Below are 12,314 nucleotides of genomic sequence, written 5' to 3' on the forward strand. Positions count from 1 at the left end.
GCATGAACCCAAATCTCCAACATTTCAGTAGCAACTGTTGCATTAACTACACAAGCCAGAGGCTGATAAGTGTTGTAAATTATTATCTCTGGTTACCTCTGTGTTGATTCTGATTCATAGCAACCCAATGGGGCAGAATAGATCTTCCCATAGGGTTTCTGGGACTCTAAATCTTTACAGAAGCAGACAGTCTCATCTTTTGATCATGAAATTGCTGGTGGGTTCGAACTGCCAACCTTTAGGTTAGCAGCCTGATGCTTAACCCACTTTGCTACTGGGGCTCCTTGTTAAGAGATATAAAAGGGATCAAAATCAAGTCATGATTGTTGTTGTTAAGTGCTGGCAAGTTGGTTCCAACTCACAGCAATCTCGTAGAGGGTGTCTGAGGAGCAACTGGTGAGTCTGAACCACTGACCTTATGTGTAGCTGTCCAGTGCTCATCCAACATTTGCCACATTAGGACTCCAGATATGCACATTGGTTATAACTCATTGATATGTACACTTTCAAGCTGTTTACTGTGTGTGAATTTCACCTGTCAAAAAAAGGAGACTTCTGGCAAGATGATGGACTAGGCAGATGCACAGACTCTTCACACAAGGACACAGAAGACCAAATGAAACAGACAAAGATGATAATCCTGGAGCCCCGAGCTTTAGAGGAAAGGTTTAGAAAGTAGATTGAGTACTGACTGGGAGGAGAAGCTAATCAGGAGCAGCCAAAGAAGGAGACTGGGCAGTGAAAAAGGAAGACGGATTGGTGAATGGTTGGCTGGTGAGATGCAGCAAGTCATGTTGAACTTTTGCAGTTTCAGAGACAGAAGGCTGGCAGAGCAGATTTGCATGAAAGACAACAGTGCCCATACAGCCTAGCCATCACCATACCCTCTGCAGCTTTACCCACTGGGCAAGAGCCAATACCAACTCCTATACCTCCTGACCAACAATATAATAGACAGAAGCCCATGCCAGCCCAAGCCACCTTAAACAGGACTGCATGAAAGATTAATTTCGAGAACACTTTAATGCACACTTCCATTCTCTTAACTACAACCACAGGAGACAGTTGGTGAGAACCTAAGAATATACCAACATACAATCATCAATTAAACACAAATACAACACCACCAAAATGTCTCAGAGACAACCGAAGATTTTAGTTCACATGAAGAAACAAGAGACTAAGATATAGAGTCAAGAAACCTTTCTGAAGAAGAAAAGGGAATAGAACGACCTGAGAAAGAATTCAAAAGGATGATATGTGTACCTTCAATGGATTGATAGAAAGATTGACGAAAGTAAAGAGAACACAGAAAAAACTTTAGAGGATTTAAGAAAAAACTAGAAGAAGAAGAGCGACTTCGGAGACAAGAAAACATATTTGTGTTGCAGAAACCTACCTTTGCCTTACAGACAAAGGTACAGTTTTCCCCCAGGTTTCCCACACTCCCCTGGGGACAAGAGGTGAGGCCAACCTCCGGCACTGTACCCCTCAAAGAAGTTCTCACTTTCCAAGTGGTTGGAGCCACTCTGAGGTGAATGTCAATATTTGTGAGCCCCAATGAAGGGGGAAAGAGCTATATCTAATAACCCCGCTTGGGCCGGCCTGCTCCAAATCTTCAGAATCGGCTATGGCCAGTCGCAAACTAACTCTCACTAGGGGAAGTGGCTGAACAGATGCGTAAGGTAGAGAAGAGGGGAAAGAAAAAAAAAAGAAGAAGACAAGAAAGACTGTTCATCTGTGCTGGCTGGACAAATGCAGCAAGACCATTTTGAACTTTCTCGGGTGGCTGTGAAGGCAAGAGGCCGGTATTGGTGGAGAGAAAGCTATAGCTACGTTTTGGTTTTGTCTTTGAGTTTTCTCTCCTTCTTTCTTCACTGCTATTTTATCTTTTTTACTTTTATTTGCTGGCGTGTTGGTTTTCCTCCTCTCTTTTGTGTGTGATTTCTCTTCTTGCCTCATCCAAATGGCTCACTCACAGCCATACCCTCTACAACCCCACCAATCGGGCGAGAGTTGACACCAGTTGCTATGCACCAGATCCACAACAACCAATGTTGTTGCATGAACAGTGAACTGCACACAAACTCATCTCCTAATCGCACCCACCAGGAGACAGTTGATGAGTGCCTAAGAATATACCAACATCCATTCATCAACTTAATACAAATACAACATCACCACAATGCCTTGAAAGCAACAGATAGTTTCTGTTCACATGAAGAAACAAGACAGAATAGCTCAAACAAATGACCAAGAGACAGAGCTAGAAAATGTTTTCAAGAAAAAGAAGCACTGGGCCTGCCTGAAAAGAATTCAGAAGAATGATATTTAGGTACCTCCTAAGGATTGATTGACAAAGGACCTATGGTAACGTAGTGGTTATGAGTCGGGCTGCTAACCTCAAGGTCAGCAGTTCAAAGCTACCAGTAGTTCTGTGAGAGAAAGATGAGGCTTTCTGCTCTCATCAAGATTTACAGCCTCAGAAACCCTATGCAGGGTTGCTGTGAGTCGCAACTGACTTCACCGCACACCACCACTACCACCACCAACGACTGACAGACAGGTTGAGGAAAACAAGAAAGAGTTCAGAAAAGCACTTCAGGAACAATCAAACAAATATGGACAGAGTACAAAGACTGCAAACAGAAATCCAGAAGATTAATAGTAAGATATCAGAAACGGACAATACATGAGAGAGCACAGGAATATATTTGAATCAATGGAAGCCAGAGTTAGTGAGCTTGAAGATACATTTCTCAATATTAGTAATCTAGAAGGACAATCAGAAAACAAAATGAAAAAATCAGAAGCAAGCTTAAGATTCGTGTGGGACAACATGAAGAGGAATAATCTATGGGTGATTTCCAGAACAGGAAGAGACAAAGAAAAGAACAGAAGATATAGTCAAAGAGCTGATGGAAGACCATCTCCCTAACTTCATGAAAGATGAGAAGAAAAGCATTCAAGACTCGAAACAAACCCCAAACAGGATAGACCCCAAAAGAAAGTCACCAAGACATATCATAATCAAAGTCTCCAAAATCAAATATAACGAAAGAGTCCTCCTGAAAACAACTCAGGGAAAATGAAATGTTACCAAGGAAAACCTACAAGATTAAGCTCTGATTTCTCACCAGAAACCAGGCAGGTAAGAAGGCAACGGGGAAACCTATATATAAAACTTTGAAAGAAAAAAACTGCCAAACATTAATCATATATCCAGAAAAACTGTCCATCGAATATGACAGCGAAATTAGAACAATATTGTTGGATTCGATGGGCAAAATGGGAATGTGGTGACTCCATACTATAAGCCCTGGACTGCGAGCCACAAGGTCTGAGGTTCAAGCCTGCCAGTAGCGCCATAGGAGGAAAATGAGGCTTTGTGGTCCCATGAAGATTCAAAGCCTATATTGGGTCACTATGAGTTGGAACCAACTCTACGGCGCTTAATACAACAACAACATGGCAAATACTTACTGATGTTGGTTAACATAGAAAGAACATGAAAAGAAGGCATAGAGTCACTGTACCAAAAAGACTGGTCCATGTTTAATCATTTCAAGAGGTAGAATCTGATCAAGAAATGATCATATTCAAGGAAGAAGTTCAAGCAGCCCTGAAAGCATCTGGCAAAAAACCAAGTTGAAATGTCTCCATGAACTGATGCAACACTGGAGGTGCTCACTTATCTTTGTTAAGAAATTCTGAAGACAGCTACCTGGCCAACAGACCAGATGGGATCTATATTTGTATCCATTCTTAAGAGAGGCAATCCAACAGAATGCAGAAATTATCAAACAATCTCATTAATCTCACATACATGTAAAATTTTCCTAGCGATAATTCAATAAGGGTTACAGTAGCACATACGGAGTAGCCAGAAATTCAAGCCAGTTTCAGAAGAGGACTTGGAACAAGGGATCACATTGATGATGTCAGAGTGATCTAGACTGAAAGAGAATACCAGAAGATGTTTGCCTTTGTTTTGATCCACATGGCCAAAGGCATTTGGCCATGTGGATCAAAACAAACCATGTACAACATTGGGAAGAATGGAAATTCCAGAACAATTCATTGTGCTCATGTGGAGCCTGTTACATAGACAAGAGGCAGTCGTTGGAATAGAACGAGGGGATATTGCATGTTTTAAAATCAGGCAAGTTGTGCGTCAGGGTTGTATCCTTTCATCATACATATTCAATCTGTACACTGAAAAAATAATCCAAGAAGCTGAACTATACGATGAACAACATAGCATCAGGACTGGAGGAAGACTCATTAACAACCTGTGATTTGCAGATGACACAGCCTTGTTTACTGAGAAAGTAAAGAGGACTTGAATCCCTTGTTGAGGAAGATCAAACCTTCAATATGAATTATAACTACTGTAAAGAAAACAAAACCCTCACAGATGAAGCAATTAACAATATTATGATAAATTGAGAAAAGGTTGATGTTTTCAGCATTGATTGTGGATCCACAAAGCAACAGTCAAGAAATTAAATGACATATTGCATTGGACCAATCTGCTGCAAAAGACTTCTTTAAAGTATTAAAAAGTAAAGACATTGGGAGAAGAGCATGAGTGGAATGTGGGACCCTAGCCAAAGAAGCAGCAACACCTGAGATGGAGGCAGAGATGAAGACATGGAAAGAGGGAGCAGCTGAGGAATGTCGACTTCTGGAAAGAGAAAGGCTGTGTGCTGGCAGCCAGGAGGCAGGCTTGCAGAATGTGCACTTTGGTTGTTTAAATGATTATATATTCCTGTTTTTGTGTACATCAAAACCAAAAACAAAACCCAGATGGAATAGAAGCAAATACTGTTGAATGATGATGCACAGAGGAGGTTGTAATCATTGCAATGAAATGATGAGTGTAAAACTGATGTTCTCCCATGTAAACTATCATTCAATTCACAATAAAACCTTAAAAAAAAAAAAAAAAAAAAAAGTAAAGACATCACTTTGAGGACTAAAGTCTTTTCAGTCGCCTCATATGTATGTAAAGGCTGGACAATGAATAAGAAAGATCGTGGAAGAATTGATGCATTTGAATGATGATGTTTGTCAATAACATTGACCGCACCATGGATTGCCAGAACCAACAAATCCGTGTTGGAAGAAATACAACCAGCATGCTGCTGAGAAGCCAGGATGATGAGATTTTGTGTCTTCCTGGTGATCTACTTCTGAAAACTTAGGCACTGAAAACACAATAAAATGCACTTCTACTTTGACACACACAGGGTCACCAGGAGTCAAAACAGATTTCATAGCAACTGGTTGGTTCCCCATGGTTTCCTACCTGGAAAAAGGCATCATGCTTGGTAAAGTGGAGTGTCAGCAAAAAAAGAGGAAGACACCCCCCCCCCCAGTGAGATGGATTGGCCCAGTGCCTGTAACCATGGGTTCAAAATAAAGATTGTGAGGATGGTGCTGGACCTGGCAGTGTTCCGTTCTATTGTGTATAGGGTGGCTGTAAGTCAGAACCGACTGGATGGCACCAAACAATAGCAACATTCTCAAATAGGGTCATATTCACAAGTATCAGGGTTCGGATTCACAACCTAGTTCAATCCATAATATATGGAGAAACATCTCAGAGAAGAAGGGTGAGAATTGTTGTACAATCTAAAGACTGTAACTAACCAATGGCACTGAATAGTATTGGTAGGAATTTTTGAAATGGCATATTTTCTGCTGTGTAAATTTCCAACAACAAAATAATAACATAAATTGTTTTTCTTTAAATGGATTGATGTGCTTTCAGACCAAAAGTCAGAGATTTATGGTCAATGTGGATGATAGAAATGGGGTGGTTGAGTACATGGGCATTCGCTCTGGCATGGTTTTGACTTTTTCTGAATATTTAGAAAATTTCACAGTAAAATGTTGGGGAAGAAACTTGGTACCTGGGGATGAGCTGGGATGTCAGCGGCTTACTTTTTAAAATAACTCAGTATGTAGGGTGAGCTCGGATGGAGAGGGTGATTTATGAAACAGTAACAGGGACATGAAGGTGCATTACACTTTGGGGTCTAAGGAGGTTGGTGACACCTCTGTTAAATTCTTGGCTGCTAACCGAATGTTTGGAGGTTTGATCCCACTCAGAGGTTCTGTGGAAGAAACACCTGGCATGGAGTTGGTTGATAGTTGGTTCTGACTCGTAGCAACAGAACCAAATGTTGTCCAATCCTGCACTACCCTCATGTTTGTTGTAACCACTGTGTTGTAGTCAATTTAGCTCACTGAGGTCTCTTTCTCTTTCTCGATGAACCAAGCATGATGTTCCTCTTCAGGCACTGGTTCCTCCAGATCACATGTCCAAAGGAAGGAACATGAAGTCTGTCCATCGTCACTTTTAAGGAGCATTTTGGCTGTTCCTCTTCCAAGACAGATTTATTCTTTCTTCTAGCAGTCAGTCTATGGCTTGTGTAAAATAGTTTTTACTGTTGTTGTGTGCCATCGAGTCTATTGTGACTCAGAGCGATCCTATATAGATTGTGCCCTGCAACAATGTGTGCCTCAGTGGTTTGGCAATTATGTAATGATGTAATTTGGCAATTAGGTGATGATGCAATCATCCCTCATGATGTGATCTATCAATGGTAAGAGGATTAGGTGATGCAACAACCTTATTCAGGTCTGGGTCCTGATCGGATGTAAGGGCAGTTTCTTACAAGAGCTAAAAGGAGAGAAGGGAACAGAGGAAGAGGAACCTCAGTATCACAAAAAAGAAGAGGCAAGAATAGAAATCATCCCTTGGATCCAATGTCCCTGTGATGAGAACCTACCAGACCAGGGGAAGAGTCATGACAAGACACACAAAGCTCTTCAAGGAATGCTGAGCCCACAGACGTTGAAAGGAGACAAGGACTTCCACCCAGAGTCACAGAGGAAGAAAGTCTTCTCCTAGAGATGGCGCCTTGAATTCGGACTTGTCGTCTTTGAAACTATGAGAGAATGCATTTCTGTTCGTTCAAGTCATCACTTGGGGATGTTTAGGTTATAGCAGTACCAGATAACCATGGGGAACCAACCAGTTGCTATGAAATCTGTTTTGACTCCTGGTGACCCTATGTGTGTCAAAGTAGAACTGAATTTTATTGTGTTTTCAGTGGCTAATTTTTCAGAAGTAGATCACCAGATCTTTCTTCCAAGGAGCCCCTGGATGGACTCCAATCTCCAGCCTTGAGGTTAGCAGCTGAGCTTGTAAACCATTTGCCTCACCCACAGACTCAGGTGGGAAAAGTCAATTTCCTCCTTGTTGTTAAGTGCTGTTGAGTGGTTTCAATCCTGTATAGAGTTTCTGGAGGAGCGGATGTTGAGTGAACCTTACAGTTCAAACTGACCTCATGGCCCAGTGCCTTATCCTGTAGCACCACACTAGGACGCCTTACTTAGGAAAAACGTCTCTTTGTGCTTTAGACCCTCAATGTTTCTCCCTCACACACCACTTATAATACATATGGAGTCCTGGTGTGGTGCTGTGGGTTTTAATGTGCTAGACCACGAAGAAATCAGTTTGATCTGCAAGGTCAGAAGTTCAAGCTCACCAATCGCTCCTTGGAAACCCTATACAGGGTTGCTATGGAGTTTCCAGACCATGAGTAACTAGGAAGAAAGGTCTGGCAATCTAATTCTGAAAATCAGCCAGTGAAAACCTTATGGCTCAAAACTATCTGATCCAAAACCCATCATGGGGATGGCACAGACCTGGCAGTGGTTTGTTCCATTGTGCCAGGGGTTGCCTTGGGTTGGATGGCCAATTGTCAAGAATATCAATTCTTAGAGAGAAGGGTCTTGGCTGACTTAATATCTCTTTCCATCAATAAGGAAGGGCCTATTCAACTCCAAATGGGGCTGATCCAACGTTTCTTAGAGGCAGACAGCGCTCCCTTCTGATTTTAAAGATGAACTCTTCCAGCCACCAGAACAGCTGAGCAATGAATGACCAGTCTTCCTTGGAATTAAGAATGAACTTTCCCACGCCCCATTCTTGAATACCCAAATAGAGAATCCATTGAACTTGGAAGGGGAGGCTCTTCTCACCATTGCCTCTCCTTACCCCCAGGTTTCTGAGTAGAAGTCTTCAGGACTCAGTACAGTTTTCAAAGGGTCATTTCCAGGAATACTTGGCTTCAGCGATTAGAAGAGGATGATGTGATGGGGTTTCATTCCTCGAGGTGACAAAAATGGATTCCTTCAGTTAAGTTACCTTTGCCCCAGATTTCTCAATAGCCTGGGGCTTTAGCGATCCGGAGATTTAGTCTTCCCCAAAGTTAACTCATGGGGTCTCCTAGGTTTCAAGGGGAAGCCAGGCCAGAGCAGAGTCCACTCAATCTGCTAAAGGAGCTCTGGTAGCATAGTGGTTAAGAATTGGACTGTGAACCTCAAGGTCTACAGTTCAAAACTACCAGCTGCTCCGTAAACCTACTGCCACTGAGTCAATTTCAACTCACAGAATTCCCTTTTGCTCTTTGCCATGTTTCCTGTTCCTGGCACTTTGTAAGAGTTTAGAAAATACTTATTGGAAGATCAAATATACAAGTTTCCAATTTACAGGTGAGGCAACTGAGACTTCCAGGAATGAGGAATCTACTTGGTAGATGCTAGCGAGCATTGTTATCACCATGGCTACTGTAAGTGTGAGTCTCAGGGTTGAGGTCTGACTCCAGGTTCAGTTCAGGGTCTGGCCCAGGGGATGCATTGGGTGGGGGAAGAGAAGAGAGGAGAAGCTCTGGCACCAAGCTGAAGAGCTTCATGCTCTATCAGGGAATCCCCTGAATTCCTCTAACTCTTGCTGACCTCCCAGTTTTACCTAGAGAGCTCCTACTCATCCTTCAAGGCCCAGTTCTGACACAGCCTCCTCCAGGAAGCCTTTCCTGATACCCTCAGCCTGGCTTGAGGGGCCCATCTGTAGGACCCTCCCCACCCCCAGTGCCACCTTCATTATGACATATATCATCTCAGGTTGTGTCTGCTGCCCCCCACCAGACTGTGATCTCCCCAAGGGGTCCTGTAGGTGACGCCAGCCTTGGCCAGGATATGTGCAAATAACAGAATGAAATGAACTCCTAGGCTAGGCATGATGTACCCAGAATGTCTATCTACTGGTAGAGGGAGGAGTCTGCTCCTCTGGGCGTTGAAGGATGACCAGAACCTTCTCATTCCAAATCAAGAAGACACACCCCATCCTCAATATATTTGCCTACCACCAGAGTGAGGACTCCTGTCTTCCCCAGCCGGGGGTCCCTCACCAGTATTTCCTTGATGTCTGGGTCATCTGGAGCCCAGGGTGGATTAGGGGGAGCGGGGGGCCCAGGCAGTGCGGGCTGGCCAATGCTGTCGTCTGTGGTAGAGTCTGTGCCTGAGGAGTCTGTGGTCTCCATGGCAGCCAGGTTGAGCAGTGACACATTAGTGCAGGCTGAGGACCGTTTGAGGTTCAGGCACCAGTGCATAGGTTCATGGGACATGCGGGGGTCCACCCTGGGCAGGAGAAACCAGCAGAAAGTGGGGGTTCAGCCCCAGGGCATGGCCCGTTTCCACAGAACCTACTCCCTCTGACTCCAACTTGATTTCCATCTTCTTTCCTAGCCTGTACTTTCTTTACTGATGCTTGTGTGTTTGTTTTCTATCCCTGCTGTCTCTTTCCTTCTTCCTTCTCCAACACACTGCCTAGTGTCTTCCTCCTTTCTTCTTTCTCCATCCCCACTGCCTACTTTTGTCTTCTTTCTACATCCCTGCTGGCCCTTTTTTCTTTCTTTTCTGCTTCCTCACTGCCTTTCTTCTTCTTCCACCATCCCTACTGCCTTGCCCTTCTTCACCTGCCTGCTTTCTTCTTCTTTCTCCAGTTCCTGTCTCCTTCTCCTGGCTTCTCTCTCCCTCCCTCCATCTCCACTCTTTTCTTCCACTTTACCTCCCACACTACTCCTCCCCCTTCCCCACTGCTCTCTTGCCTGCTCCTCTGCTTCCCCCTCCCATTCCTCCATCACCCACTGTGGGACTCCTGCTCTGTTGGGGGCAGTGCTGGGCACTAGGACCATCCCTGACAGTGTGTGACACACCCACCCGTGGAACGACACAGCCTTCTTTTTCTTCGTGATCCCCTTGGCTGGGCTTATTACCCCCCCAGGGGCCTCCGGGACCAGCTGGGAGCAGCTCTCGACCCCTGCGGGGGGATCCCCGGCCTCATGGATCTCTTTGGACTGCCAGATTGTCTTCACCACCACGCTCGCCATGGCGTGTGTGTGGGCCCTGCTCCCAGGGGCTGCTTACTCTGACAGCAGACCCCCCTCATAGTCCCCTGTTCACCCTTAGCTGACTCACAAAGGGCCCAACCACTGGGTCCCAACTGGGGGGGGGGTGGCAGGAAGTGGCCCCTACTCATCACATACCCCAGGAAATCATAGTGAGCTCTTCTGGGTCAAGGACTCTAATTCTGCTTCCCCTTTGGAAATGCCATAGAGTTACTCATTCCATTCCAGAATTTAAGGCGCTCTGGTAGCGTAGTGGTTACGAATCAGGCTGTAAACCGCAAGGTCAGCAGTTCGAAACTACCAGCTGCTCCGCAGGAGAAAGATGAGGCTTTCTGCTCCCGTAAAGATTTACAGCCTTGGAAACCCTGTTCAGGGTCGCTATGGGTCGGAACCGACTCGACGGCACTTAACAACAACAACAACAACAAAGGAGCTCTGGTAGCGTAGTGATTATGACTCGGACTGCGAACTGCAAGGTCAGCAGTTTGAAACCACCAGCTGCTCTGGGGAAGAAAGATGAGGCTTTCTGCTCCCATAAAGATTTACAGCCTCAGAAACCCTGGGTTGCTATTTAACAACCCACTTAACAACAACATGGAATCCTGGTGTGGCGCTGTGGGTTGATGCGCTAGACTGCAAAGCCGTTTGAACTGCAAGGTCGGCGGTTCAAGCTCACCAGTCGCTCCTTATAAATCCTAAACTGGGTCGGAATCGACTCGACAGAGCAACAACATAGAGTCCTGGTATGGCGCTGTAGGATAAAACACTGGATCTCAAAGTTGGAGGTTTGAACCCACGAGCCACTCCTCGGAAACCCTACATAGGGTCGTTATGAGTCGGAACTGACTCAAGAGCACTTAACAACAACATAAAGGAGTCCAGATTCTATTATAGGACTGTAGGATAAGCACTTAACTGCTAACCACAAAATCCCACCAACTGCTTTTCAGAAACCCTTTACAGGACCTCTGATTTAGAACCAACTTCAAAGGCACTTAACAATAACTTATGGAGGCTGCCTGAGGCGTTATGGTTGAAAAACAACACACTATGTATTGAAAAGCGTTTAAATTCCTGCTTGGCAACTGCAGAGCTGTGGGACCTTGGGCAAGTCAACTAACCTCTCTGGTCTTTAATTTTTACCTCTGCTTAACTAAATTAAATTACTAATTGTGAGATTCTAAGTTTCCTGACAAACCAAGTCTTGACATTTTGGACATTACAGCAGGGAGGAGGAGAAAATGGAAGGAAGGTTTCTTGGAAGATTTAAAGTGGGGGTGGTGGAGCGGAAGAAAGGGATCAGGGAAACGCTTGCGCAGTGAACTCCTCGCGCCTTCTTGCCCCTCCTAACCACTGCTCTGCTGCAGGGAATTGCAGGCGTCGCTCCACCTATCCAAACCCAGATGAGTCAACCCCCACCACCCCACGTTCCCACTTCGTTCTCAACCAATCATCGTCCTCTGTCCGCCCCACAACCGCCCAATCGAGGGCGGAAGTAAGACAGACTCCGCAAATCCACGACGTCTGCGGGGGCGTTCTATATTCCTATTGGGTTAAATCAACTCAAGTCCCGCCTTCTCATCCCCGCTCCCCTCCCTTTCTGCACGTCCTTCCCACCCTTCTTGGAGAGTGACCGAATCCAATCAGAGTCCGACTCGGCTACACCGAGTGGGCGTCCTCACAGTGCGTAATCGAACTCCGCCTATCTATAAGGCAACGCCCCCTTCTCCATTCCCGAACGGAAATAGCGGGGGATTAGACCAATCATAGTGGCGTGCCTCTGCTCGTACACCAATGAAAGAGGGAGTATGGGTGGGCCCGAGTTTGAGTGGCAATAGCATCAGCCAATGGGCATCTGGGAGCTCCGGTCAGTGGAAACGAGGGGCGGGACCAGGGGCGGTGCCGCGGCCTGCCTGCCAGCCCGCCCTCCCCCAGGCCCGGCTCGGCTTTTTGGCGCTGCCTGGGGTCCTTTCCGCCCGGTCTCCGCCTGCCAGCCCCCGCTGCGCTGTGCCCGGTCCGGCCCGGCCTGGAAACAACACCACCGTCATC

This window comes from Chrysochloris asiatica, unplaced genomic scaffold, assembly GCF_000296735.1.
Source record: "Chrysochloris asiatica unplaced genomic scaffold, ChrAsi1.0 scaffold00116, whole genome shotgun sequence".
NCBI lineage: Eukaryota > Metazoa > Chordata > Mammalia > Afrosoricida > Chrysochloridae > Chrysochloris > Chrysochloris asiatica.